The 22,596-nt window shown below is 39.6% G+C and overlaps 1 protein-coding gene across 1 annotated transcript in view; it reads left to right on the plus strand.

Moving 5' to 3' along the window:
• The first annotated feature begins 21,689 nt into the window (after positions 1-21,689).
• LOC149805884 (uncharacterized) overlaps positions 21,690-22,596 on the plus strand; it is a 43,557-nt gene continuing 42,650 nt past the window's right edge. The window contains exon 1 of the mRNA XM_089950628.1: positions 21,690-22,555. The gene's annotated coding sequence lies outside the window, so the exon portion shown is untranslated. The remainder of the gene's footprint in view (positions 22,556-22,596) is intronic.

Consider the following 22,596-nt stretch of genomic DNA (forward strand, 5'->3'; position numbering starts at 1 on the left):
AAAACAGTAAACCTATGGCATGGACCTTAACATACCAGCCGAACACGATAAACAGTACAAATATAGTATGGTCCTTAATATACCAACCCAACACGACAAGCAGTACAAATATAGTATGGGCATTAACATACCAACCGAACACGATAAGAAGTATAAATATAGTATGGGCGTTAACACACCAACCGAACACGACAAGCAGTACAAATATAGTATGGGCCTTAACATACCAACCGAACACGACAAGCACTACAAATATAGTATGGGCCTTAACATACCAACCGAACACAACAAGCAGTACAAATATAGTATGGGCCTTAACATACCAACCGAACACGACAAGCACTACAAATATAGTATGGGCGTTAACACACCAACCGAACACGACAAGCAGTACAAATATAGTATGGGCCTTAACATACCAACCGAACACGACAAGCAGTACAAATATAGTATGGGCCTAGACATGTCAATTGAACAATATAAAACAACTCAAATATAATTCTCAATACTGTACGAAATGCTTTATGATAAAGACCAAATTTCGAATCATTTAATTAAACAACTTAATAGAAATAAAGCCCACACACATATGATAAATGTTACTGACATTCGTATTGCAAGACAAGTAAGAAACGCAATGAAACAAATGGTGCTGGAAACGAAACTCTCTTTACAACCGTTGTATTTCTCTGACTGTTTCTATGTCAGTTTAAAAAACGAAAACAGATAAAGTCATGCATGGAAAACGTTCTGACCGTGCATGCATTGCAGTATGTGGGAAAACATTTAAATGAAGGCAAACACTGAACAAGCATTGTAAAGTGAATTCTGTTACCCGAGTAATAGCTAAACAGATAAGTAAATGTGTTGGTCTTAGAAGTTTTTGTTATAAAAAAATTAGAATTTTGTTCTTTTGTATCATTTGACAGAAAAATCTTGTTGTAGAATTCACAGTTGCTTTTTTCATATTCTACAATATCCATAAGAAAAGTAGATCTACAGTAAATTACTCCCAAAACCTTACTGTAGCGCACTTGTTGTCTTCTAGGAGATTGCAATTTACTACTCTCTCTTTGCATGGAAAGCTGTACGAGTGATCCTTATTTTACCTAAATTGTCGTGGTGCCAATCGTGGTGCCTAAATTGTCGTGGTGCCTCTTGGAGCCTAACTTGTCGTGGTGCCAATCGTGGGGTCTAAATTGTCGTGGTGCCTCTTGGAGCCTAACTTGTCGTGGTGCCAATCGTGGGGCCTAAATTGTCGTGGTGCCTCTTGGAGCCTAACTTGTCGTGGTGCCAATCGTGGGGCCTAAATTGTCGTGGTGCCTCTTGGAGCCTAACTTGTCGTGGTGCCAGTCGTGGGGCCTAAATTGTCGTGGTGCCTCTTGGAGCCTAACTTGTCGTGGTGCCAATTGTGGTGCCTAAATTGTCGTGGTGCCAAGTTTCAATTGTGAACAATAACTAATTCTTCTAGTGATCCAAACTGCATCTTCTTCAACCAGTCTATTAATGTGTACGTGAGAGCTTTTGACGGAGTAGCAAAATGTACACAATATTAAAACTAGAACAAATACAATTTGGAAATATGAAAAGCGATCACAACTGAATCAATAGCGTGTTCGATATGCATTCATTTTTATGTTGGAATTATGAGGAAGTTAAAATGATGTGAAACTTTGTTTTTATCCCAGCAATACCATCATCAACATGATCAGTTGTGAATGCCGGTATTTGCCATAGAATTAATGTTACGACTCTATGGTCAAAAACTAAGTAACTAAAGAAACAAAACCAACAAGTTTTGTAAATCTTAACAAATAATTTAATTTTCAAAGTTATAAATTGAAAATGTAAGAGGAACTTACAGTATTATGACTTGAATCCAAAATAATCCTAAAAAACGTGATATTCAAGTTCAAAAGAATAAAATGTCCCAAATGAATTTCAGATGAACTGGTCTGTCAACAGTCATAGTGTATCAAAATGGCATTGTCCAGAACTCATTTGAATAATTCACAATAGTCCCAAAATAATATTTTAATCAATGAGCACTTTGTAATTCCGATGAATAATTATAACAGATGTCTCCGCTCAATTTATCTAAATTGTAACTGATATAAGATCTTCTCCTGTTTCTGAAGGATGACCCTTCTCCTGTTTGTTCTCTTTCTTCTTAATACATTTGGAAGATCAATGCCCTTTTAGCATGACATTGATAGCAGGTATCTTTCCTTTCGTCTTTCTTTTCTCCTATCTTTCCTTTTCCTTCATTGTGCATATTCTGGGGCCCAAGTTGTTTATCTTGACAGAAATATATTGACTATCTGTAAATCTCAGACGAGAAAGGCAATCTGCCTCGACTCTTCCATAGTCTTCTTCCAAGTCTGAAAACTGAATGAACATATATTCCAAATGTTAGGCAATATATATTGACGTGATATTAATGCTTAACATTTCGCTCCAATTAATTGTATAAATACTGATTATCATTAAGACAAGAGACATGGGTGTATATGGTAGGTTTAGTTTAAAGGATTTTAAGCGGTCAGATATGGTAATGTTAGAAACAAATACTACCTAGTTCACATCTGATACTGATAAAGATTCTGACCCATTGGAGCTGGAGTCTGCATTTGTCATCACTGTTGTTTTAATAAATAATTGCTCTGGTGTAAAACTACCAAATTGTTCTCTGTAAAGTGCAGTCGTCTGGAGCCCTAGCTTGGGTGAACATTACAAATTGGTTGGGAATCTTTTTTTGTGTTGGATGTTATTGTTTGCAGCTTTGGTACCCCGTAACAGAGTGAAAACATTAATTCAATATCACTATGTGGGTGAAAATAATATATGCATTCGGCTTGTGGATGAAACATACATTGTTCATATATGTACATAAATCTTATATTTTGGTCACATTCATGACAGAATCATGCATTGTTCTTATTTCTGTATCAATCCTTTTGTGATAGAATCATGCATTGTTCATATATGTGTATCAATCCTTTGGCGACAGAATCGTGCATTGTTCACATTTGTGTATCATTCCTTTGGTGATAGAATCATGCATTATTAATATTTGTTTATCAATTCTTTGGTGACAGAATCATGCGTTGTTCATATTTGTGTATCAATCCTTTGGTGATAGAATCATGCATTTTTAATATTTGTTTATCAATTCTTTGGTAACAGAATCATGCATTGTTCATATTCGTGTTTAAATTCAATACGTTGATCAGCAATAGTGATAATCCATATATTAATCATATTTGTTGATATCTTCTGTAACATCGCACTCTTAGTAGGAGGGGTGGTTAATTTGATTTGGCTGGTGTTATCTAGGTAATGACCTCCCTCGATTTTATAGCCCGGTGCAAGTGGATAGATAGAATATCAACAGAGAACTGAGCAAGAATATTGGGAAGAAATAATGCAATACGAGCCCCCTTGGGCAAGAAAAATAGCAAAGTTTAATCAATAATAATTAATAGCGGCTACTCCAATTCAATCCCAGTTATGTCAACAGAATTTAATAGCAGTTGCTAATTTGGATTTATTTCATCGTAATAACGAGAGATGAAAAGACCGCAATGTCCACGACTGATTGCATCACCTTCCTCTCGTGACCCGTGTATCACGTCTTCCTATCCTCTAGTCTTCATATTCTGACCGCTTCATGTGTTCCTGGACTTTCTACTCTTTTATTCTGAACACGTCATCTATTTCCGGGCTTCCGATTTCCATCTTCAGAATGTCTCGTATCTCCCAGAAAGCTGTTTCCTTAAAGGACAAAATTTCCCCTAAATCTCTTAACGTATCACTTTCTATACGTACAGAAAAATTTCCTCACTTACGTTACTCAGAGCATAATTAACTATCCGAACACTGCATCAATTCTGACCTAATTCGATAGATTATCACAACTCGCTTCACAGCAACCGACTATAAATTAACACGTGAGCGGTATATCTAACATTACCGTATCTCTTTACATGAGTTGATTCTTCTTCTGATTCGTTATGTTTATGCACCATATCATGTCCCTATATCAATTGTTGAACTGCACATCATTCACTTAAATCCATTGTTCGACTTCATGCGCACGATTGTGAGTAGTATAGTGGGGCACTCTAGGGACAATGGGACTTACTATTTAAAACAGGGTCCCGGCACTCTGGGCACATTTGGAAATTTATCATTGTGAGCCGTCTAGGGACAATAAGAATTTAACATAGGGAATTTTAACATGGGTGGGTCTATAGAGGGACAAAAAGTATTGGGCCTGTCTAGGGACAATGGGAAAAAATACATTACAGGTAACGTGACATCACAGGACTGAAGATGGGTAACAATGTAGAAAGGGGATGACCTCAATTGGGACCAAAGAGTGGCGGCGAAAAACCTAGAACGTTTTGGCGGGACAGAGACAGAGATAACACATACAACAGATAAAATACAAACAACTATACAAAAGACTTTTTTTTAAAATTAGGCAAGAAAGCAAATCTTTTCGAGGCATATGAGTGGCCCTGAAAAGGACCTTTGGTTTTTTTTTTTTTTTGTTAAGATCATTCCATTAACTTAGAGGGCAACACATAGGTCTTCTTCTCTTCTTCAAACTACTTTTGACTTTTGGACCGTATATGAGAACTCTCTTCAAACAGCCTTGTGTCTCAAAATAAATTTTTATTTTCCAAACGCTGGTATTGGTGATGCGGATAATTGTCCATGATGATCTGACATACATGGGTAAGTCCGTACGGAACAGCATTGACGATATGAGAGTAGATGATTCTACGTTTGTCCACATATTGTGACGAGAACAGGTGAAGGGATTGCAGTGAACTGAGGTTATTTATAGAGGAAGTGCGGATCAAAACGGATTGAGTTTATTCACCAATCCAAACACGCTTTACAAAATTCACTCATAACGCTGAATCGGTCTTCCAATCCGAGCAGATCAGTCTGTGAGGTCCTATTCTCTATATAGATGCTTTAGCGTCTGTGCGCAGTCAATCCATGCGACAGTTTTCAAACATGACGGAAACTAAGAAGACAATGAATTGGGGTGCACCAGTCGTGGAGAAGAGAAGCGATGGTATAACAGCGGCTACCAAAGTCAACACAGGCCTACTTGCAGAAGAGGTCGATTTTAATTGAGATTTAGTCGATTTCCTTTCTTCTTCGCAAGAAGTTGTTCCGGTACTAGTACCTTCACCACCTTCTCCTTCTTTACGACACGTCGAGGATTTTATAAAGACACTGAAAGAAGAATCGGAGAAAGTTTTGCAACAGCAGAAAGAAGCAGACAAGCTTTTCTCTTTCAACAGCAACAGCGAGAAGAAGAAGAGGCAAGAAGGAAACGACAAGAAGAAGAAGCAGCAGAGAAGAAACAAGATCTAGTTCAAAAGGAGAATATTGAAAGCCAAACGGCAGCTATGCTTTTAGACATTGTAGCAGAGTTGAGGAGTCTGAAACAAATGTATCAGACTTCTTTATTACAAAGCAAGATAAAAAAAAACTTCCCGAGCCAAGCAAACCAGCCCTGTTACTGCGCCTGCGATACCACCCCTGGTGATTTCTACTAAATCATCAATGACAGGATCCAGTCCAGAAGTAGGCCTTGGCTGTGGCAAAAGCTTATGGCAATTAAAGATGATTATGTCCCGTTCCTCATTTTTTTTTAAAAAAAACAAAACAAATACCTAATGGTCCTTTTCAGGCCACCCACTTCTATCGAAAAGAGATAGTATTTAAATTGCCAAAATCAATTAAAACTCAATAAGCCCTTTTTTACCCATGATGTACTGTGTGAGTAACCCGTCACCGAGGACAACCACTCCCTTCAGGACAGGACTGTCATGGAGATTCCCGAAAGACCATTCCGGGATAACACCTGGATGACTGTACCCAATGAAATAGAGACTTTAAGAACATTACACACTGTCCCTAGGACACTTTGGCTACCAAAACGAGTTGTACAGTGATTTGTTTATATTTCACTTTGATCGTGTCGATGTATTTTATTTTTGTACTTAACCATTTGGCTTTTATGTATTTTTGTCTTTCGTTTTGTTCCATTTTAACTTGCAATAAACGTGTCCTGAAGAAAGTAAACAAACTCTTGTATTCTCTGTCTTCGTGTCAAAAGTGACATTCCTTGCACTTTGGCTACCTCTGCTATCTCTGCTCACTCTTCCTCCACTTCCAAAGTCATCGACGAACACTTAGATCGTGCCAGTTGGGAAGCCTTGAATCTTCGCCATCCCTTTAACGTGTTAACTGCTGAACCTAGCGGTTCAGGCAAAACCGAATTTGTCAAATGTGTGATCGAACATAAACATCATTTGATCGATTGTCCACCTCAACGAATCGTGTGGTTGTTACAAAGAGTGGCAACAACCTCTTGCGAGAAAGTCAAGGCGATTCCACCGTGTTTGTGGAAGGCATTTCTAGCGAAGACGAAGGGGTCGTGTCTGACCCCAGTCAAACCCATCTGGTCATTTTCGATGACATCTTAGTAGTAGACGAAGAAGAAATGAAGCTGGTTTACGCGCAAAGGGCATCATCATAATACAAGTGTCATTTTCATTACTCAAAATTTGTTTCAACAAAGTAAAGCCCATCGCACCATTAGTCGCAATGCTCATTACGTGGTCTTGTTTAAAAGCCCTAAAGATAAATCGCAAGTGCAAGTCTTAGCGAAACACAGAGGAACACCTTGGCTGACTCATGAGTACGCCAATGCTACGCAAACCCCACACGCCTATTTAACCGTGGATTTAAAACCCACCCAACAAGACTATTTGCGATATTGTACCCATTTGTTTCACCACTGGTGTCAAGACAGAGGGCCTGTCGTGGACACGTCCTCGTCGACGACTTAACAAAAAAATCTATAAAAGCCTTGGACACTTTGGCTCTGTCTCAAACATCGTCAACATGACTTCCCTTCAATCTCATCTTCCCGTCAAATTGATTCTTGCTTTGTACGGCATCAGTCGCTAAATAAAATCCACAAATACGTGCTCGTGTCTTAGAAACCAGTCTCAGAGAAGTCTTACGATGGTTTACGGTGACAGCACGACAATCAAACCAAACGCTTTTTTGAGAGAAAGAAAGAAGCCTTGACACAACTGGCTGATCCCCACATCGGCACTCAAACCAAAAAGCAAATCATTTTGAAACCTGGAGGGAGCTGTTCTCTACGACGTGTCATCATTTGCTCCCTCTTAAAATAGGATCCTAATGGCCCAAAGTTCTCCCATAGAAAAAAGCCACTCCCAAAAAAGCCAAACTAACCCTAAAGAAGGAAAGGATCAACGGTGTCAACAGGTCAAAACCCCAGAAAAAGAAAAAAAAAGAGCTTCTACCTGCAAGAGAGATACTTCGGCCACTTCTCCGTTGCTGGTGATGCCAGTCAAACCCAATCTGACACCCGTTCTTCCTCATTTGATGAAATAATGGAAACCCTCGTGTCCAAAAACTTTTTCAGCGGTGACGGCCTCCTCATCTTTAGCTGCAGTGGCAGCTGCTCAAAAAAAGTACCTGCTCCTAAAATCAAAGTACAAGAGAGATCGGGCATGTTTCAGATTTTACTGGATTTTTGCAAGCAAGAACTGTCCCGATTTAGTCCGTTGCGAATCCCTCCACGACACGTGATGCCTGTCATCAAGTTGATAAGACGTAAAGACAATCAGTGACAACGCGTTCAGTTATAAAAAAATTTGCCTGAGGTAAAGAATGGGCATCAGTGTTTTTGTGCTTCTGAACATCCAAAGATATCACCCCCCAGAAGGAATCCCTATTCTAAACCCAAAGGAAAGAAAAGGAAAGGACTGCCTCCTCGTTTATTCAAACATGGGGACAAAGCTTCTCCACACATGTGAAACAACTCATTGAAACCGCCTCCAAAGATGTCATCGATAGCGTTTGCGAATGTTGTTTGAATATCTTGAAAGGCCCGATACCTTTGTCAAAACACCAGAAAAATGCTTAGCCAAACATCGTCACGTTCTTCGCCAAACGGTTCCAAAGAAAATACCCATTCGTCAAAAGAAAAACATGTTTTTCAACGCGGAGGAATTTTGCCTCTGTTGTTAGGACCCTTGCTGAAAGGAGTATTGAGAACAATTCTGGGAGGACTCTTGGGGGCAAGATAAAAAGGACCAAGAAGATAAAAAGGGACTTCTGAAGTCCAAATATCTCAGACGTGATCGTTGAAATCGAATAAAAGGACGGACACTGATTTAATTGCCCTACAAACGATGAATGGAATACCATCGTCGGCAAGAACAACGGACTTCGCATTTGCCTCCCAATCCTCATTTGACCGAGATGTCCCAGTTACAAAACGAATTGCAATCTTTGATGGATCGCAACGATTTGTACGAAACAGAAAAATCGCAAAAGTACGGTCAACTCTTACAACGACTACAAATCTTTCACTAGAAAGCTTTAGACGAAACAGCCCTGCCCACTCTGAAAGATTTTAAAGCCTTGATCAAAAGTCAATCACCACTACTACCACCCCCAGCGGTCAAGACAGACGCAACCCCACGAATGCCCGAGGAAGAAGAGGTAAGAGAAGTATTTCATACAGCTCCCATTCCTAGTAAGATTTCAGCGTCCTTGTTGACCCCTAACCCCACACCCCGAGAAGAACTGAAAGCTTTGGTTAAAATGATGACGACCACTCTTCCTTCGACAAAAGTGAAAAGAAAGAAGGGAAACCAGAAGTGAAAAAAAAAGAAGACCAAAGCCATTCCATTACCACTACACCACAACCACTACCTTCGACTTATAATCCCGTGGCACATCAGACATGTAAAGCCTTTTTCAAACCACCCTGTCGCCCCATCTAAACTAGCATCAACGAAGAGTGGGTGACCTTTTAAAACATGGAGAAGGATTTAGCCAGCATTTACTACGATCCATTCCATCCTGCAGATTACGGAGGAGCTCAGAAATCGTATCGTGCTGCCAAAACCAGTCACAAAAGTCTCCGTTTACCTCAAGTGCAACGATTGTTACAAGAACAAGTCACCTACCCTTTACACAAACCCATTCGACGAAGCCTTTCGCATACGTCGAACCCGAGTGGAAGGCATCGATCATCAATGACAAGTCGATTTAACCGATGTCTTTCATTTGGTCACCTACAATCGTGTTTTGTGCTATCACGTCTTTTCCAAATTTGCCAGTGTCGTGCCATTGACTTCCAAATCGAGCAGTGAATTAGTGTGAGCCCTCAAACTGGTGTTGAAACGGAGTGGTCGTCACCCTCTTCGATGGCAAACCGACAAAGGCACCTAATTTTTGAACCAAATTTTCCAAAAAGAATTAAAGAAACGTGACATTCATTTTTTCACCACCGAGAATCCCGAAACCAAAGCCAGCATCGATGAACGTTTTCAACGCAAGTTGAAAGAGCGCAAGTGGAAATATTTTACGCATCACCACATTTTCAGGTACATCGATGTCTTACCGCACTTGGTCCAAGCGTACAACCAATCTTACCATCGAAGCATTGGATGTGCCCATCAAGAATTGACGCCCGACAACGAAGTTGTCGTTTTCGATCGCCTGTTTGGTACATCCGCGACAGTGTCGCCAAGAAAAGAGGAGTGTTGTCAGCAGGAGATTGGGTGCGTATAGGCAAAACCAAACGCACTTTCGACAAAGGTTACTAACCCAACTGGACCACCCAATTTTTTCGTGTCACTGGACGAGTGCGTGGCCGTCCTCCTGCCGTCTATAAATAGGAAGACATGAACGGGGAAGTGTTAAAAGGAACGGTTTACTTGACGAGTTACAGGGTGTGACCAGAAAAGAACTCAACGTGTACGACATCGAAAGCATTCTCGAAAGAAGACCCCGTAAAGTGGGAAAACGACTTGTCAAAAAAGTCCAAATACGTTGGAAAGTATATCCTCCTGGTTTTGTTTCTAGGATCGACGCTTCGCAAGTCATCGACTATAAAATGAAGTGGCCATCATGCCCTTCCACACAACCTCTGCTGACGCTACCACCGCATTGACCACTCAGTCACCGAGTTCTTCTCTGCAAGATCTACAGAAGCAACCCCTGTGGGTGTGATGTGGAAAACGTGTGCCTAAAACGCAAATCGTCTTTTTCTGCCAAATTTTTGTGGTGTTATGCGTCATCGGTGGAACCATTGCCAATTTAAGTCTGCAACAAGGAGACAAACAATTGTGGACCATTTTACTGACCAGTTGCATCGGTTATCTTCTTCCAGATCCTTCCCTGAAATACACCTCGAACGGGAACAGCGTGAGTCTTATGCCCAACGCCAGTCATCATTCCAACAAGAACAACATTTTGGGCAGAGACACTCCTCTCACTTCGAGTAACCCCTCGGACATCAGCAGAACTCTGGAATTATGAACAACAACAACAATCAATTTTACTTGACGTTACCCATTGACAGTTCCATGGTGGTGTTTCCCCACAATACTTAATGTTGTTTCACGGCCAAATTACCTCACACCATCCAATTGGATCACGAAGCTCATTTAGTGGAAATAATTCACCCTACACAAATCAAAGACATTACTGAAAAGAAAAACACTTTTGTGGTCGAAGTTTATGTCGACCAACTACACGAATACTCGAATACTCACTCAGCTGTTGTAACTGCAGCTGACTCTAAGCTAACACCACAGAAAAATCTAATAAAATGGTACACCTATGGGTTGCATATTCCTGAAGGCAATTATTTTACCGGTTAACATCTGGTGAACGCAATTGCTACCAGATTCAATGCACTGCTTGGTAAACATTTTTTGAACAAAAAACAAAAAAGTGTCTCCCTCGAGTACCATAAAGTTGCTTGTCACCTACTGATGAAATTACCAGAGGAGAAAGTGGTAGGTATTAGATTTTGTCCTGAATTGTATGATATTTTGAGTGGAGACATAAACATACTGATTGGTAAACCCATACCAACCATTACGAGCAATCTAGATTTTGCAAAATATTTTCGTTCCCCGGTAGAACTGAACCAAGGACTGAATTTGATCTTTGTGTACTCCGATGTGGTAAAGTACAACGTGGTGGGACACACTTCCGTGCCGTAACTGCGTGTCATTCCTTTCAAAGTGGATTCTGCCACGAATGCTGACGAGGAAAGTGGAAACACCTATCAAGTTCATCGTGAATTTGTACATCCTCACTATTTACCCGTCAGTAAGTTGTATTTTGACACTGTCAACATTGCTATAAAAGGAGATCTTGGACAAAATAGTCCATTCACCAAAGGGAAAGTCACGGTAAAACTCCATTTTCAAAAATGATTCTCTAGCGACTCGTAAGTCATGTATCTAATGTACCGAGGCGTCGCTCGACAGCGAGGACACGGTTTAGGAGTTGAAATCGGCCTTCCATACAGTGTCCCCGTTTTGAAACCGATGATGACACGATGACTGGATGCTTTGAAAGATGCCGCATTTACGTACGGCAAAGAATTACTCCAACATGTCATCATCGACAAACAAAACCCTAAAGAAACTTTCTTGAGAGCAGGCAACAATGTCTTGCTGAAAACAGGCAAAGATATTTTGGGCTGACGAGAAAGGTCTACAAATGCCCTGGACGCTGCCAAGTCAGACATTCCTGCTTCCCTGACGCCATAGCAAGGACAAGGAAGAAAGAGACGACGCAGAAAACACTCCTTCAGAGGACTTCATACTTTCAGAGCAAGAAAGACTAAGAAAAGAAGAACCGTCCGAGACTTGGACACTGAGCCAGTAGCTCCTGTCAACAATGGTATTCATACCTTGTTTAGTGGAGTGGATTTGTACTTGAATAACAAACTGGTCAGTCGCAGCATGGACACTTACCCTTATCAAGCGTACCTGGAAAATCTCTTGACGTACGGAAAAGAAACCAAGAAAACCATATATATGACTGCGTGGTATGGAAACCTGACACGTCAGGCAAATTCAAAGAGATCGAATTGGATGTAAAGAAAGACCACAATAAGGGATTTATAGAACGAAGAAACCAAATTATAAACAACATGAGTTTAGAACTGATGGATCGTTTGCATTTGGACATGTGGTTGCAAGGAACGTATTTGCTTAACGGCGTGAATTTCTGCCTGAGATTGAATCACAGCAGTACCGCTTTCCATTTGATAGATGCAACTGATGCCGCTTACAAAACTGTCATCGAGGAAGTAAAACTCTACGTACGATGCGTGGAAGTGTTACCTAAAGTGGGAAACGACATCAGTCACACTTTGAACAGAACGATCGCCAAGTATCCGATACAACGCGTGGAAGTGAAAACTTTCACCATTCCCAGAAGACAGCATTCCATGATCGAAGGTCATCTGTTCCAACGACAGTTACCCAGACGTTTAATTCTTGGTATGGGGATCAACGAATCCTTCAGCGGAGTCAAGAAGGAAAATCATTTTAACTTTAAGCACTACAACGTGAAGAAAATCTTTTGAACCAAACTTTAATGACGCCAAGATGAATTACTTGAGGTTGTACTTGTCCCTTTACGAACCCACCGAACAATTAGGAACCAACACCAATCACGGCATTACGTACGAGGATTATGCATGAGGCTACGTTTTGTGGGCGTTTGATTTCACTCTGTACCAAGATAGCGACGAGGGACATTTCCACCCTATAAAATCCTGCCAGACTCGTGTGGAACTTCAGTTTGCAAAAGAGCTGCAAGAGACAGTGAACGTAATCATTTATGCCGAATTTGATAATACCATAGAAATCAACAGTTTGAGAGAAGTCTTTCTAGACCATTATAGGCTTTGGAAGTCTATAATCCGTCTCTGAATAGTGGATAATCTATGAAAATGGAATGGGACGATACCGTGGAAGCAGAACCCCAAGACAAAGACGAAAAGATGTGGTAATGAAGCCCAGATGGTCAGAACAAGAACAACATTTAGTCTCCTGTTTTGCCAAGCACCTGCACTTGGCTGAAAAATTACAGAATTCATAAAGAAAGATTAATATGGATGTCAAAACGATCATCCCAGTCAAATTCAACACGATAAATGTCGGATGCTGAGTCAAGAAAAAAAATTGGACGAGTATATGGACGAAACTTGGAGTCTCATCTCGGAAGAAGCCGTGTTGCATCAGGTGTATAAAGACTTGAGCGATCATTCCTCCCCTCCACTGATGACTCTAGAGATCCATCACATCGAAGCTCTCTTGGCTCAGAGTGCAGAGACGAAACGAAGAAACTGTTACTTGTCAGACATTTTCAAGCAAGATGTCAGGATTGAACTGATAACTTATCATTACCTGTGAAGAAAAATAACAAGAAAAAACTTCACAAAAATGAAAACCTGGGACCTTTATTGCCTTTTGAACCACAGTTCGTACACTGCTTTTTGGAATCATGTCGTGTGTGTTAAAGATGAACTTCCTCATCGTAAACCTCAAGACCATCAAGCTTATGTCATCAACACGGACGATAGTAATTTCCCAGGAACCCACTGAGTATGCGTCTACTTTTCTTAAGAAGATTATGTGGAGTATTTTGAATCGTAAGGATTGCCACCTTTGAATGACGCTATTATCGACTTTATGAGAAGAAATGCCCGAATAATGTGAAATTACAAGGCACATGTTCATGGTGTGTGGACAATATTGTGTGTATTTTCTTCATCAACGCAGTCTTGGATATTCTTTAGAACATTTAGTGACTTTATTTGATCGTCACTCTACTAGAAACAATGTTAAAGTAGATTGATGGTTTTGTGACCTTTATGGTTATGTTTTGTTTTTAGCTAGGAAATTATGTTTAAATCAATGATCCAATGACTTCCATTCCTGGAAGTCTAGCTTCACTTCACAACGTTGTCAACCTTATCAAAAATAGTTTGTTAATTTGACAAATGTTTGTTTTATTGTTAATTGTTATTTGTTGATTGTTAGTTATTTGAATAAAAATGTGTTTTGAAAAAAACTGCGTCTGTCGTTTGTTTGCCATTTTCATCATGAACCATGCTCTTTGACTTCTCTCGTTCCCTTACCCTCAAACAAAATAACCTAGCGTTCCGACTCTAAACAGTGTAGGTATGTTTTCTATCGCGTCCGCGCTTGAACAATATAAAGCAAGTCAATCTCAAACTAACCACGAAATAATCAAAATAGAATAGGAGGCAGGCTAAGAAAAATTAAAATTAGGGAACATGTAAGAACAGTTGTCCTTGACATGTATTTAGCCACCCGAGTATTGGTCAGGGATATCTGTCTTAACAAAATAGATTTAGCCTGGAAATAAAAACAATTTTTTTAAACAAAGACCATATAGATAAGGCAACTATGAATATAAATGGGGGGGAGTGATATATATATATATATATATATATATATATATATATATATATATATATATATATATATATATATATATATATATATATGTATGTATGTATGTATGTATGTATGTATGTATGTATGTATGTATATATATCATCTACCTGTTACTAACACTCTCAAACCTACCATGTTTCCTCTTTCATTACAAAAAAACATTAAACAGCACAAAGCCTCTCTCAATTTAGCAAATATTAAGAACCTTTCGGAATTAAGTTCAATCATTCTAAATTCAAAATTTGTGCAAGACGACAACTTTAGATCAACACCCTGGACTCGTCAACGGACACATTCCTGTGGATCGGCGCCCGCCCTCCCGTCCACCTCCTCTCATGCCAAGGCCGGACATCAATTAACAGCGTGCAATGCGCGCATTAATTTTTTACCAATAAAAATCGTGAGTGAGTGTCGGTTCCAATCCCACTCATCCACACAGTTGGTACTAGCTTACTTAAACATGGGACAATGTGTCTCACTAACTGTCGGCTTAATTGCCAGAACTCCTTGAGTGTATAAACGCCTGAGGGATGTGGCTCCACTTCGTTTCCCCGGGAACAATTAGCATCCTGCTGTGCACAGAGGCACATGTACTCCGTGCGAACGCCTTTAATCTAAGTAATCAATCAGTCAATCAGTCTAACCATCCATTGTTGACTTATCCTCCTATGAAGATGTGCTCAAGACTAGCCAAGCTGAACGAAGCTTACGTGAATTTACATCGTGTCAGGCAAAGCGTGATATTCAAACCTGAAGAGATAGAGAATGTCTGAATCTTGAAAGTGACTGAAAATATCTGATAGAAGAGCTCTTCAGAGAGGAAATCAAGAAAGAAAAGGAAGAACTGGCGGAGAAGTACAGACTTCAAAAGCAGAGACAGCAGAGAGAACAGCAGCAACAGCAGGGACCAGATACAGGCTTTTGTCGACTGCCGTGCAGACACAAAACAGTTCTCCTTCTCTTTCCGAAAAAGCAGACCCTATCCTGTGGGAAAGCCTGTCACCGGAAGGTGACGCAATCTTAGACAATAAAAGAATGCCATAACTCATCGTCCACAAAAAAAGCCCTTTTCAGGGCTACCCAATACTCTAGAAAAGAGATACTAATTTAATTGCCAATGGTTAGTAAGTTAAAAATAACAGAAGTGTAAGCACTTCGTTTGTTTGACTTAGTTAGAAATGTGTCTATAAACATTTCGTTTCCGTAGCTTGTCAAAATATAATATGCATGTGTTGGTGTTTGTAATTAGTAAGTAAAACGTGAGTGAGTGTTTCTTTTAAGTCCGCAAGTTCCATGTTTTTGGCGTAGTGATATGGACCTTGTATGTTCTGGTGACAGGGATTGTTTTCCTTCACGTACGTGCTTGACAAATATAAAGGGAGCGCTCGTCAGTCTGATTATTTACACTAATGGATCCAAAATAGCAGAACCCCTCAGAACAGCTGCAGCAGTAGTAACCCCTGAATTGAACATTAAAATGGGAAATAGACTACCGGATCATTGATCCATATATACAGCTGAATTCTGGACCATTATGGAAGCCCTAAGATGGATTAAAGAAAACAATATCAAAAAAGTAGTAATATTAGGTGACTCGCTAAGCGTCATTTCATCTATCCTCAACATTAACACCGTCTCAAGAGAAAATTTCCTTAAACAAACTTATCTCTCAATTAAAGAGTTTAATAATAACCATCAAATAGTTGACTTCATGTGGATACCATCCCACATTGACATCAAAGGAAATGAATTAGCTGACCAAGTGGCGAAGCAAAAACTACATGACCCAACTTATACTAACCTCCACTACAGTGTCAGTGAATTAATAAGTATAACCAAACATTATATCAATTGGATATGGCAAGAAAACTGGAACCGAAATACTACAGGCAGAAAACTATACTCCAGCATGAAAAACGTCACCAGATCTAGAAAACCACCAAAAGTGAACAATAACGATCAAAGGATCATAAACAGAATTTATACAGGAAAAATTGGCCAGCAGGTTTGGGCAATACACAGGACCCCAACCCCACAACCCAAACTGCTACCACTGCCGGGTTCCAGAAGACCTAACACATGTGTTCAACGCCTGCTATAAACTAAAGAAAGAAAGAACTAAATTAAAAATAGAGCTGAATAAGATTGGATCCCCTAAAACATATCGAGAATTTTTAATGAATAACAACCCTAGCATCAATCTCACATATATAAATATAGTTAACTTTATACATGAATCTGGGTTACAAAACAAAAAATAAAACCAAAATTACATAATCCAATTATTATCAACTAGAAGACTGGCTAACAAACCAAACGTAAGGACCAATAAGATCAGATGCCTTGACAGGTCCTAGCGACCCGAGTAATTCGGCAAAGATATCTGTCTTCATAAAATATACATAGCCTGGAAATAAACTTCACTTAACTAGTATTCAGGGTAAGAAACTCAAATTTAGGGGACAAATAAGATCAGTGTCCTTGACATGTCCTAGCGACCCGAGTAATTCGGCAAAGATCTATGTCTTAATCAAATAGACTTAGCTTGAAAATGAAAATAACACCAAACAAATCTAAACATATAAAATACAAATAAGGCAACTAGGAAACAGAAATAGGAAGGATGGGGTTAAGGAAGGGGAAATTTTTTGTTTTCCATCCTTTGTTTTCTTCGGAGAAAGGGAGAAAGATAGAAATTTTTGCTTTAAAAAATATTATTCCTCCTTTTCAATCTAACTACTAATTTTCCACTTTCTCTAAACAATACTTGACAAACGGTAGGGGATTAACAAATAACCTCCCGGAACTATTATATAAACTCAACCATGCTAATAACAAACCGGATATTATTTGCCTACAAGAAACCCATCTATCCAAAACCCATATAGGCCTACCTAAGATACCAGGGTACTCCCCAGGCATATTTAAACATCGCACCAATGCGAAGAAATGGGGAGGCCTGACAACTTTTCTACTTGAAACCCTCACCTACTCAGAAACTCTAACAGCTCCAACGTCCAACGACAATAACTCCACCCTTGAAATTCAATCAATCCTTGTAAACACTGGTTCAACTAATATTCATATTGTTAACATACATGACCCAGGAGGCAATGATAACCCGGCCAACATATATTCTTATCACCAAATCTCGAAACTTTTAACAAACAACTTTATCATTTGTGGCGACTTGAACGCTCTATAAGCTAAGTAATCAATCAGTCAGTCTGGCTACCCTTGTTGATTCATCGACTGCGAAGAATGAGCGGAAGACTCGGAAAACTGATGGTACTCCAGATGCACCTGGAATATGCCAGGAGACTCCTGGATGAGTTGGCCATGGAGGCAGCCCAGGAAAGAGATGGGATAGAAGAGAAGGAGGGGAAAAAGAAGAAAGAAGAGGAGAAGGAAAAGAAAGAAATTATCCTGCTTCACTTGATGCTAAGACGGAGCTTTAAAGTTAAGCCCCTGGTGAGGACATATCCACAGCCACTTCCAGCACCACAGACACAACCAGCACAGAGGCCTGTCGTCCCACAAATAGAGGTCTGGGACCAAGAACTGCAGAGGCAAGAGCGGGAGCCTCAGCGGACTCAGTAGGAAAGAAGGCAACATCCATGTGTGCAGAACAGGAGAAGGAGGGAAGTCTTCGCTATCCCTCAAAGTGAAGACTGGGTGAGTGAAGCCGGTCAACCTCCCTCCGCACTCCCAACCACACGCATCAATTGGGAGCAGGACTGGAGCAGACGATGGGTGTGTGGGGCTAGACCTGGGAGGTGCCGACATTGAGGTGTATCTGGAGTTAAAAAAAACAGCCCTTTTCAGGGCTAAACAAAGCTCTAGAAAAGAGACACTATTCAAGTTGCCTATTTGTGTGAATGTGGAGTCGTGTGATTATAAACACTCACTCCTTTACTGATGTGTGTGTGTGTGTGTGTTTGTATTAGCTCACGTACGTTTGTGAGAATAGTAAAGTGTGTTTGCATAGGTGCGCACATGTTTGTGTGTATAGTAGATTTTTGGGTTTTGAAAGTACGTTTGCGTGGATAGTAGATATTGTGGTTTTTGATAGTATATTTTGATTTTGTGGATAATATAGTAAGGGTTTGTTTTTCTCCTTCCCGTGTGTGGACAGTATATTTTGGTTTTGTGGATAGCATAGTTAGGGTTTGTTTTTCTCCTTTATGTGTGAATAGTATATTTTGGGTTGTTTTTTTTTTCTTCCCGTGTGCTGATAGTAGATATTGTGGTTTTTGATAGTATATTTTGGTTCTGCTGATATTATAATAAGGGTTTGTTTGTCTCCTTCACGTGTGGATAGTATATTTTGGTTTGTTTTTGCTCCTCGCCTCTGTGTTGATAGTTTATTTGTGGTTTATTGATAATATATAATAGTTTTTAACCTTTCATTCTGTATGGATAGTAGATAATATCTGAAGTGAGTGCAAGGAATGTTTTCCTTCACGTTCGTGCTTGACAAATATAAAGTCAAAGCGTTCGTTGTTCGCGCCATATAACATTGAATCAAGGAAGATGACAATAGAGTTCTTCAACAAACTGGAGGGTAGTTGGTACTGGATGGTGGATGCCTCCTATGTGGTGGAAAGGCTAGAACATGAATGGAGGTATCCAGTTACCAAAGACTTTGTGACAAGTCAAGTGACCAGCCTGAAAGTAGCCAGGGACCTGGTACAAGGTATGATAGAGGAAGAAGTAGAAAAGTTAAGATGTTTCATTCAACCTCCGTATGTGAGAGTGGGCACAGTGAAGGAGGCCCTTAATAATGTGATGAAAGTAAGGTGTTTGTTTAGAATACATATTGCATTGGACAGATTGGTCCTTTGTGAAGAGGGGACTGGACCAACTAAAGAAAGGAGAAAATATAGGAAAATATAATGAGAAAAGTGATGGAAGAAGAAGTGAAGAAGATAAAGGACAGGTGGTCTGAAGAAAGAAAGGAGAAAGAAAACAAAACAGAAACAAAAAAGAGGAGTTTGAAAAACTGAATGAAAACTGGAGGAATGTGCAGGAGAAATTTAGATCAATGGGACATCCTGACTGGATTCCAGAGACAGAAAAGAAGACAAAGAAGAAAGGAATGATTCAGAAAGTGAGGAAATGGTTGAAGAAAAAGAGAAAATAGAAGAACCCAAAGGCCCTTTTCAGAGCCACTCATGCCTCGACAAGATTTGCTTTCTTGCTTAAATTTTTTTTAGTCGGTTGTATAGTTGTTTCTATGTTGTCTGTTGTGTGTGTTATCTCTGTCTCTGTCCAGCCAAAACGTTCCAGGTTTTTTCCCCGCTTTTTGGTCCAGATTGAGGTCAGCTACATTGTTACCCATCTTCAGTCCTGTGACGTCACCTTACCTGTAATATATTTTTTTCCATTGTCCCTAGACAGGCCCAATACTTTTTGTCCCTCTATAGACCCATCCATGTTATAATTCCGTATGTTAAATTCCCATTGTCCCTAGACTGGCCCACAATGATAAATTTCCCATTGTCCCCAGAGTGCCTGTTTTAAATGATAAGTCCAATTGTCCATAGAGTGCCCCACTATACTACTACTGTTGTGCAAGATTCATTCATTGTTCAATTGCATTATAAATAAATATCTTATTGTGGTGTAAGATTCATTCATCGTTCATTTACATTATAAATAAATCTCGTACTCAAAACTGCTTTCAGTGTCTTCGCTAAATCCAGTCTGAATGTATCTTCATGTTACAATCATCCGTATCTTCAATACAAAGAAATGTTGAAAAATATTTCATGACGTGGCCGTAGATGTTCTTTATGCACGCTTTGTCACTAACCACGTATTACTACTACCTTTATTATTATTATTATTATTATTATTATTATTATTATTATTATATAATGCATGGATATAAAAGATACGAAAATATTTTATGAAGACAAATAAATAATAATAATTGAACGAACAAGTGCTCAAAAAACTCTCGCACTTCTGAAGGGACATCTGAAATTACCATTCAAATGTTTCGTGCATCATCCAAATCAAATATAGTTTCCCTACCATAATAAATTATTATGAGGGTTTTTTGTTGTTGTGGTTTTTTGTGTTTTTTTTCTTTCGAAGGAGTGGTTGGTTTGTATGTGAGGTGTGTTTGTGTTTCTTTTAACGGTACCTTGAACATATTTGGCAATGAATGAATGAATTCTTTAATATATATATATATATATATATATATATATATATATATATATATATATATATATATACATATACATATATATATATATATATATATATATATATATATATATATATATATATATATATATATATATATATAAGATCCAGAGAACGAAGGTACAAGGTTGCAGAGACAATATTTAAAAAATAGAACTATGTTAGCATAAACCTTATTTTAAACTAGAGTTACTACGAAGACTTTCCCAGCGACACATTGAGGAAGCCTATCAAGGCTGGCTTGGACTGGTATTGAATCTGCGACTCTAGGCTCACGAATCAGATGCTCTACCAAGACAGTTACCGAGGCTCCTTGTAATACAGTCATTAAAAAGATAACCAAACGTCAACATCGCTGGCATTTAGACACGTGTTACATATACGAATGGTTCGGTTTGGGGTTTTACAACACAGCAACACATGTAGGATATTTAGTACCGAAGCAAATGGGGTAATGTGCCTTGCCCGCGGCCACACCACGCGACCGACCTAGATTGACCCCATGGGATTTGAACTTGCACCCTTTCATTGGCGAGGCCGGCACGCTAGCCACTGATGTACAGCGGCTCCTGTCTCTATTAGTTGCACATTACGACATCTAGGAGCGCGCACTCGACCAATTCTACATCTCTAAATTCGCTGGGGGAGGGGAGGGGGCATTACTTATGAGGCCAGTGAGACAGATATAGATCGCTGCATGTAACTTTCCAGTTCAGCACTTTCCTTTGAGGTCACTCCTTACATTGTTGCGTTTGAAACCCAAAGAGAACGAAAAAATAATAATATAAAAACGGTAATGGCGTAATATGCAAATATATACCGGAAGTAGATATGACCGAAGTTCCCCCTCCCATGCTCTCCTCGCCCTTAGTTATACCTTGTACATGAACTGGCTACATGTTGTCCTTAGTGCACGGGGAGAGGAATTAGACCGTTGAAAAATTATTTGTTGTAGATGAGCGCGCTGTGAAACGAGTTAAGTTGGCACTACATTTACATCTGGCTCATCAGTTTAGTCGCGCGAGTAATCGGCAGGAGGTAGATTTTTAGTGTAGTTTGAATGAACCCTTTAGCGTGACCCTTAACCCCGGGGTCAGCCGTCAGCACGATACTGGAAGTAGATCGTGGCGGAGGAGTCAGTTTGATTGACTTAACATCCCTCAGGCGAAGTGCTGCAAACATGTGATTAGAAGTATTTAAGCTTTTTTTTTTTAATTACACAGCGATATATTGTCGCTACACCTATTTGTAACAGCTTGACTGATTACTTTTATGTGCTAGTGATACTGCATTCATATACAGATGCTTGGGTCAGTTATGAACGTCGGCTGTTAGTATGGCTACATATATAGGCCAGTGACTAATATATCTCGGAATTTTAGCGAAGTGCGGATGGATGTTTGCTTTTATAGTGGTAGGATTATTAAGCCAGGCGTGTTTTTTCCCCAAGTGCATTTGGAGAAGCCTTATGATCAGAGAAAAACAATCAACGAGAACGTTAAAAATATTTTGGTAGAGTTAAGTACACGCAAAGATGACGTATGTAAATCAGTGCGATATTTAAATCTAAGTATGATAGTCTGTTTCTATGACAACTGGTGCTGGGAATGAAAATGTGTGTTCGGCGGCTATCCGCGTGTGTTACCGATATATCTGCCGATTACATGGCCTGAAATAGGGTCAAATTACCTGGTATAGTTTTATTTAATAATTCAATCCAGGCTCTAACGGTTGCTGCGGAGGCTTGTTATATGATAGTAGTGCCATGTGTATTGTATAGACAAGGCCTTGGGTTTCATTTCCATTCAAAATTTCTCCAGGAAAGATCGATCGATGTTCGCGCTGGGATATGATCAGTTAGCACCTTCAGTGGCAATGTTATCAGCCCCACCTTCTTGCCGGGATGAATGGAACTGAAGTGCATATCACACCCATACCATCCCAGCTGTATTGACATTGTAAAGGTAGGTACCCGTCTGTGTCTGTGTTCTAACATATTCGAAGT

Source organism: Sinohyriopsis cumingii, chromosome 2 (genome assembly GCF_028554795.1).
Source record: "Sinohyriopsis cumingii isolate HCF-2022 chromosome 2, ASM2855479v2, whole genome shotgun sequence".
Lineage (NCBI taxonomy): Eukaryota > Metazoa > Mollusca > Bivalvia > Unionida > Unionidae > Sinohyriopsis > Sinohyriopsis cumingii.